The 8360-nt window shown below is 38.6% G+C and overlaps 1 long non-coding RNA gene across 3 annotated transcripts; it reads right to left on the bottom strand.

Moving 5' to 3' along the window:
- Nucleotides 1–2662: 2662 nt before the first annotated feature.
- Nucleotides 2663–7758, bottom strand: LOC145554839 (uncharacterized). Of its 3 annotated transcripts, none has more exons than XR_014090856.1 (6): nucleotides 7722–7758; nucleotides 7050–7162; nucleotides 3410–3543; nucleotides 3149–3315; nucleotides 2877–2985; nucleotides 2663–2776 (listed from the first exon to the last, which is right to left on the bottom strand). It is a non-coding gene; the product is annotated as an uncharacterized LOC145554839 (long non-coding RNA). The 3 variants fall into 3 exon arrangements; XR_014090855.1 differs by lacking the exon at nucleotides 7722–7758 and adding an exon at nucleotides 7572–7638; XR_014090854.1 differs by lacking the exon at nucleotides 7722–7758 and having other exon boundaries at nucleotides 7050–7288.
- Between the last annotated feature and the right edge of the window lie 602 nt (nucleotides 7759–8360).

Here is an 8360-nt window from a genome sequence, read left to right on the forward strand (position 1 = left end):
ACTTCTTCGACGCTCCTGTACCATTCCACTCTTTGGCGTACCACGCCCTTTTCAGTCTGACCCAGAGGCGCGGGCAGGTTCCCTTCTGCCTCGATCCTCTGCAATGGTCGACGCTCCGCGCCTGGCGCGCGGATTCCTTCCGCCACGATCCTCTGCGCCATCTCTCCCTCGGTTACAGGATCAGTCTACACACACGCTCCTTTCTCCTTCGTCCAGGCTCCTTTTATTCTGGCTTCAATCAGCCCCACCTGGGCGCACCGATTACAGAACGCAATCAGTGGGCTCCGCCTCCTTAAACTGTGGCTTTCAGCCCAGTGTGTTTGGGTTGTTAAAGGGAAAACAAAACACAAAACAATCCAAACATGCAAAACGCATCAAAAATAAATTAAAGAAATCAATATTTTCCACTGTGCAACAGTACACCGGGGTAAAGTTGACACGCCGATCACTTAGCCGCTTAATTGAAATGAGAGCCGTCCTTGATGTTAGTGCAGGTAATCCATTTATTTCCATGACTCGGCAATCATCATCTTATTTCCTTTGTACAACAAGTCATTCCTCTTACATGTTGACAATAACACCGCATACATAGTTTCAGCGATCCACATAGCATTTACTTTGATAGCGGTAGCGATGCGTTACGTTAGTATTGCGTTGCGGTCGAAAACTGTTTCCCCCTTTCGGGTGGAACACACCTGTCATCATCAACACCGGATCCTACCTAAAATGACAGCAGACAGATCATGTGACACAAACCATTTGGAATACAGAAATTCATAATCTGCTCCTACACACCGGCCCCTAATTGTTATGGCAGGCAGACGTAACAATTATATACAATAACAATAGGAGCAAAATGAATACATATCTGTTGATTTACACCCCTTGTATCAAACAAAGTTTGGTAACAGGTTTTTCAATAATATTGTTCTTTGTCTGCAGTTTTACAAATCCCACCATGCCTTTTTTATCAGAGAAAACTGATATTACTTTAGTAAGAGGCCAGGAGCCACGTGGGGCAGATGAATCCATGATGACAACAACATCTCCAGATTTCAAATCTGTCTTTCTTGCAATAGGGGCAAATACTCCTTGATCCAGCATTTCCAAAATAAATCTGAGATGTATTGAACTTGTCTCTAACGACGCTCCACATACATATCTGAGGGTTCAAACAGCCCAGGTGGTAAGGCAGCACCGTTCACAAGAGCATCCCTTTTGAGCTCTGGATCATTGGAGTCCATCTTATTATCACAGGATTCTCTGGCCAGAATTCCTCAGGCTTCCAAAGAAAGCTAGGGCCCTCAATCCAACTGTGGTTGGTCAGAAAATGGGTCACTTTCATTCCCTTTGATGCAGCATCGGCTGGGTTGTTGTTGGAAGCAACATGCCTCCATTGGGAAGGGCTTGGAAATCTCGGAAATCTCTCATTGTTGAGATCCGATTTGCCACAAAGGTTTGGAAACGTTTATCCTTATTGTTAATGTATTTCAGAACTGATGTACTGTCCGTCCAAACACAGATTCATCCAGCTGCATTTGAAGCTCTGCCTTTAGCATCACGTCCATTCTGGCAGCCAAAACTGCGGCTGTAAGTTCCAGTCTTGGGATCGTCACAGTTTTTAAAGGCACCATCTGGCCTTTCCTAGTAAGAAAGTTACGTTAATATGATCTTTGTTGTCTTGGGACTGTATGTTACAGTCTCATAGCCATCTTTACTGGCATCAGCAAAATGATGTAATTGGCAGTGTATGAGGTTCCCAAAATCCTTTGGTTTCATACATCTTGCTACTTTGAATGAAGCAAGTAACTTGACCTCCTCCAACCACTGTTCCCACTGTTTCAAAATATCCAGTGGGATGACATCATCCCATCCACAGCTCCTCCTACAGAGCTCTTGCTGCATTATCTTAGCAGGTAGGATGGCTGGTGACAGAAAACCCAAAGGATCTTATACTGAATTGGTGATGGACAGCATGCCACGTCTGGTTGGAGACTGATGTTTTATCTCCATCTTAAATCTGAAGTAGTCTGACTCAACACACCACAGTAGACCTGAAGCTCTTTCCGCTGGGAGGTCATCTCGATCCAAATTGAGCTCTTTTAAATCCTTTGCCCAGTGCTCTTCTGGGATTGACTGCAACACTGCTCGACTGTTACTGATCCATTTCTCCAACTGAAACCCACTTCTTTTACAGAGAGCATTTAGTTCATTCACCATTTTTATGGCCTCTTCCCTCTGAACCCAAACTCATCAGGCAGTCATCAACATAAAAGTTTTGCTTGACAGCAAGAACAGCTTGATCAGAAAAATCATCTTTGTTGTCATCTGCAGTTTTCTTTAGCCCATAGCTAGCGCAGCTTGGAGATGAAACAGCTCCGGACAAGTGCACAGTCATTCTGTAGACTTTGTTCTCTGCTGATGTCTCCTTCTGGCCACCAGAGAAAGCGCAGAAAGTCTCTGTCTTGTTCTGCAACCTTCACCTGATGGAACATGGCCTGAATGTCACCCGTAAATGCTACAGGCTCCTGCCTGAAGCGAAGGAGTACTCCAAGTAAGGAACGGTCCTTGTAGTAGTTCTTTATTTAATGATGTTCCTTGATAAGTGGCTCCACAATCAAACTCCACTCGTAACAAACCTTATTGGGGTGAAAAACACCATGGTGAGGAATTTAGGTTCATCATTGTGGTTAAAAACTGACTCATGCCTGTGAGTTCTCCATCCTTTCTTTCTGTACTCTGTGCCGAAACCCATAACAAAAGTAGATAGTTAAACCTGTTGAAAAAAGTTACATCAATTGTGATCAAACTGACATTGTGAGAGGATTTTCACATTTAATGTCTTTTTCTGAAGCTGTTACGTCATCTTGTCATACCTATTGTCATCCAGACTGCATAACAAATCCAGGTTTCTGATCCAAGCTGAACCATAAGATAGACATTGACCATGGTGCTTAAAATGAGAACCCAAGTCACAAAAGGGACCTGTGGATAAAAAGAAAAAAAAGTGATTTATAAAGAAAAAAAGGTTTTCATATAAAGTTTGTAATACTGCTAACAACTGGAATACTACAATATCAAGACTTGATTTTCAGTAACTGAAAATACAAATCAGATATTGCATAAACATGCGTCATCATTAGCATACCATGAAAGCAGCTTTGGCTGAATTCTGTGGCTGTCTCCAGATGAGTAATATAGTAATGACGAATATCAGCACAAACACAATAACACCAAGTAAACTCCACCATTGAAGTGTCCGTAGGGAGTCTACACCCTTGGATATTAAGACGGTCAGGATTAAGCAAATTAAAACTGGGAAGAGGCAGTAACGGAAAATTAAGCAATCCTTCACAATAAACAGCATCTCTGTTAAGTATGAAGTATACAGGACACAAACAAGAATTACCAGTAGCAGTAGTTAAAATAGACACATTCTTTGATGTCCGTGTGGTTCCTTGGGAGGGAGGACCCAGTATACCTCCTACTGTGAATGGTTCTGTCTCGGCTAAATTTAAATCTTCACTGAGTTCAGCTTGGTACCTGTACAAGTAAAGAGATGCAAGTAAGTTAGGGATGTCACATAAATGTAGCTTTTTCATGTAAGCTTTAAAGGTTATTGATAGAGTCATTGTGTATGGTACAAAACGCATTAGCTTTAAAGTGTAGTAAAACAACCCAATATTTCATCAGATTTTATAAATTGTTCTGCACCTGCTGATAATGCAGCGTTTGCTGTAGTGGTAACTTAGCATCATGTTTCCTCTTTCTTTTGCTACAACTCCTTTATGATGCAACTCACAAAATATTTCAGTACAGTTTACTTGGTGTGCAGAAAAAAACATTTGTTCTCTTGCTTCATAAAGCGAGCACTTTACTTTGAAATTTTTAAGATTGAAAGGACAAGTGCTTCAGCTGTGCTCTGAGCATCTAACCGCAATACCAACATTGATATCTGAGCATCACTTTCACAGAGACATTCACTGTAAGGAGTGAGACCAAAGTTTTGATGAATGGATATTTTGTAAACAGTAGATTTTATAGTATCATTTTATATCAGTAACAAACTTTCAGGTTGAAAACAAATATCTAGGCCTAAATCTGTCAGGGGCACAAATCATTTTAGAGTGAAGTGTTTTGGTTTACAATAAAATCTGTGATCTAAATGAGCGGTAAATCACGCACAATCTCAAAAAGCATTGCAACTTAGAATCTACAAAACAAAAATAATAAAATGGAGAGTGACTTTTACCTTAGTACAAGAACACAAATGGCAACAAGTGTGTAGGCAAAGAGTGTTCCAATTGACATGTCAACCAGCGCCCTCAAGTCAAACAATAACACCATGACCGCTGCAAAGATATGGGCCGTTTCTCATACTCCAGAACGCAAGTACGTTCTACCCGCAAGAACAGTTGAAAGTCCGTTCTTACCGAGTTCACAAGGACGCAGTATGCTAGTTCGCCAATTGGAACAGGGCGTTCTTGATGACGTCACTCAACTTCCGTAAATTTCGTAAATTAACACAGGATAATTCCTGTGTTAAACTGAACAATTTAACAATTGGTACTGGACAATTTAATAATTGGGACAAATATTAACAGATATCAAATATACATAATTAAGGACAAGTAATTTCTAAGTAGAAACACCTTCAAATTAACGGGATTAAGTTTTTATTACTGATTGAAAAAAGCTTAATAGAAAACAATTTATCACCTCAAATTACTTTTCAGACTTCTGTTACCAGTGAAGCTGGAGTCTTGTTTGCCACCTTCATCTGATTATTTGCTTAGAAAATATTTATCTCAAATGACAAATCATAATGGATTATGGTCAGCCTGTCATGCAGTAAACTGATTTCTTCCTTATTCCCCAGGTTTGCCAGGGATTCATCAACAGAGAAAGTTAAAACAATTATTTCATATTTAATGTTTTACCAACCTGCATCTGGCCAGAGTTCCTGTCACACAAATGGATGGTTATTTTATAATAACTACTAAACACTTATTAACAAACGTATGTTTCCTATACTCTAGTAAGATACCAGCATAGAAAGAGAAACATAATTTTGTAGGAATGTCTTATTAGAATAACAAAAAAATAAATAAACAAAAACAAGCAGATAATCAGTCAATAACTCCAGGAAATTGTGAAAAGAAACTTGGCAGGACACGGAATGAAGAGAATCTCCAGGAGTTTTGGGAAGCTGGAAGTAAACCTGGAACTGCAGTCTGCTCACCTGAAGAGCTGCCTGCATAAAACAATGAAAAATAAGAGTTCACTCTCATACATGAAATGCCAATCCTAGGGAAATTTATTTTTTAATTTACAAATTAAAGTATGATTCTGTGATCAAGAAGATACGTTGTATTAAAATATTTTCTTATTACGAATTTAAATACCCAAAAACAGTTAATTACCAAATTAAAGTAATTGGTTTTTAAAGTCTGTGTCAACACATTTTATAAAATACCAATATTAACTAAATAAAAATAAAAAATATGCTAAGAGAAAATATATTTCCTATTGTGCTACTTGCAGCTAATTACCATATAGCTACACTTTATATCTCACTTTCAGTCGCTACGAACAGATAACAAGCAGCGGAAAACGAGTGACTTGCTAAAAATCAGGCTGCGGTTAGCGGGGAAAACACGTTCCAACCACCCATTAAACTGGCAGCTCCTCCGGTCTGTTAGCAGAGCTATACTACTCCGAAAAACTCCGGAGCAAATACTTAAGTATGAATATTCTGGATGAACTGAGTGGATAGATGAAGCTATAAGGTCTACTTTCTCGCCTAAAAACAAATTTAAATGCGTTTTCGTGGCAATTAATGGTGGTAAAAATGCAATACATTTCTGTACTGACCTTCTCTATTTACCGCTGCTGGTGGCGCATTGCATTGTGGGATATCTTGCTGCCTCAAGTCCACAGAATGATGCATTGATGCATCCTCGATAAAATGGGCGGAGCAAGAACACATCCGGGTACTTTGGAGCGTTCTTGCCTGGATGTGTACTTTGAATTGGAACAGTACTTGGGCCGCTGTCGATGACGTTTCACGAGGACGCGAGAACACAAGTACAGGCAAGAACGCATATTAAGAAACGGCCATGATTATATTTACTGGATTTAACATCAGTTTAATTAAAACACATTTGAATTACAAACTATTCTATATATTTCAATATTTGAGCCACGCAGTTCAAAAAGTGCTTAGGCTATTTTTGAATCAATTTTCATTTCAGTAAAAAAAAAAAAAAAAAAAAAAAAGAAGACAAAATCAGCTTAGAGAAAAATAATGAGAAAAATAATTTTCAAATAATCATGAAAATACCTTAAAATATTGATGCATTTACCTGCAACAATTCCAGAAACCAGCATTGCAATGACAGGACTTTGTCTGGAGCTCATTTTACTGAGCGGTGTGTGAGCGGTGTGAGGAGAAGTACATCCATGGCAAGGAGAATTATTATCCATATGATACATATCTTGTTAAAACGTGACGTGTTACGTATCAAAACGTGTTATGTATCTTGCTAAAACGTGATACTTATCTTGTTAAAACGTGATACGTATCTTGTTAAAACGTGATACTTATTTGTTAAAATGTGATACATATCTTGTTAAAACATGTTACGTATCTTGTTAAAACGGGTTACGTATCTTGTTAAAACGTGTTACGTATCTTGTTAAAACGTGTTACATATCTTGTTAAAACGTGATACTTATCTTGTTAAAACCTGATACTTGTTAAAACGCGATACGTATCTTGTTAAAACGTGATACTTATCTTGTTAAAACGTGATACTAGTTAAAACGTGATATCACGTTTATATACATACGCCATATAATTGGCTTTATTTGAGTTACTAATTAGTATTTGAGTTAATATCATTAGCACGGTGAACATATTGCAAAATTGAAAATACAATGGCTTACCCCTTTTACTCACCACCAAAGTAGTGTTAAGAACTAAGAACATTTAAAAAGAAAGGCTCATTCCTTCCCACCAACCCCACCGAGATTAAAATACCACAAACCTTCCTCATGGAGCTGATGAAAGACAAACTGCCCTCCAACCCCGTCCAAGTTCCCATACGTGTCCAGGTCACGATGATGCTGGATCAGCATTTTACTGATGTATGGAATAAACCTAGAAAAAGCAAATATAATTTAGGTCAAGTATTCCCCTCTGTGTAATGCTCTATGCACGTTGGAGGACGTAACACTTAAGCGTCGCTAACTATGTATTAGCCATGTGAATGTACAGGCTGGTAGCATTGACATTACCGTGGCAAAATTATGATTTAAAATTATACAAAATACAACTTTATTTTTCATAAGTACACACCCTGATATTTTGTTTGTGTGTGTAAAAGTTGCAGTTACAACGATGTTACTGTGGTAAGTGGTACAGCTGCTAACTAGCAACCCACAATTGGCTGCTAGCTAATACATCGAGTATAACTGTTGCAAAATAGACGAAGTATTAAATTAGCGGGAAAAGTCACATCACTATCAGCTTAAAAGTGCTTAACCAAAGATTAAGAAGTTGTATTTACCGTTTAGAACAACAGGAGAAGAAAAAAATGGAGCGGTTTTTAAATTTCACTCCAAGGAAGACGATGAAGGAGGGAGGAGCTTATTTTACCGCGGTAAAGCTATTTTAAGTTACACATTCAGAGGTAATAACTAAACTCTTAATAACTAACCTGTACAGCTTGAGATTAATTGAAACTGAGCTTTTGGTCTCTTCAACTGTTGATTCCTTTTTGCTGCTCTTTTGCAAATGTAAGATATGTAGGTGGAGAGTTAATAGTCGTCAACAGGCACGTGCATTTTTTTGTATTATTATTTTCTAAGCCCTCTTGTGACACATAACATGTATTAAAATTTTTTTTTTAATTTTTATTTTTTTGTACAACATAATAAGCCGGTCATCTTGTTACCTTTGACCTTTTGCTCGTGATGCATGACGCAGTTGCATCTCGCGCAGTGAGATAAGGCGGCTAACTGGAGCTCAACATAGCGAACGTTCCAGATTACAGAACAGTTTTTGGTGAATAAATTGGAGTAGACTTGCTACTTGTCAGATGACGGAAAACGTTGAAGTATCGTTTCTGCTTCAGCACAGAGTAGCGGTTTAATCAGAGAGATAATGAAATACAACAGACACTGACAGGCCTCTGCGTCTGCATTTCTCTGAAGAACTACTGAGCGGGAGGAGACAGACAGGTGAGGAAAACTGTCCTTATCTATCATTCAGTATTTCTATCATACAGACATTAGGCTGTTGTTGTTGTGCTATTAGCTAGCTGCTAGCTAACGACTTTGCTAGCAAAGCTAGATAA

The sequence above is a fragment of the Poecilia reticulata genome, chromosome 14 (assembly GCF_904066995.2).
Source record: "Poecilia reticulata chromosome 14, P_reticulata-male-v2, whole genome shotgun sequence".
In the NCBI taxonomy this organism is placed as follows: Eukaryota; Metazoa; Chordata; class Actinopteri; order Cyprinodontiformes; family Poeciliidae; genus Poecilia; species Poecilia reticulata.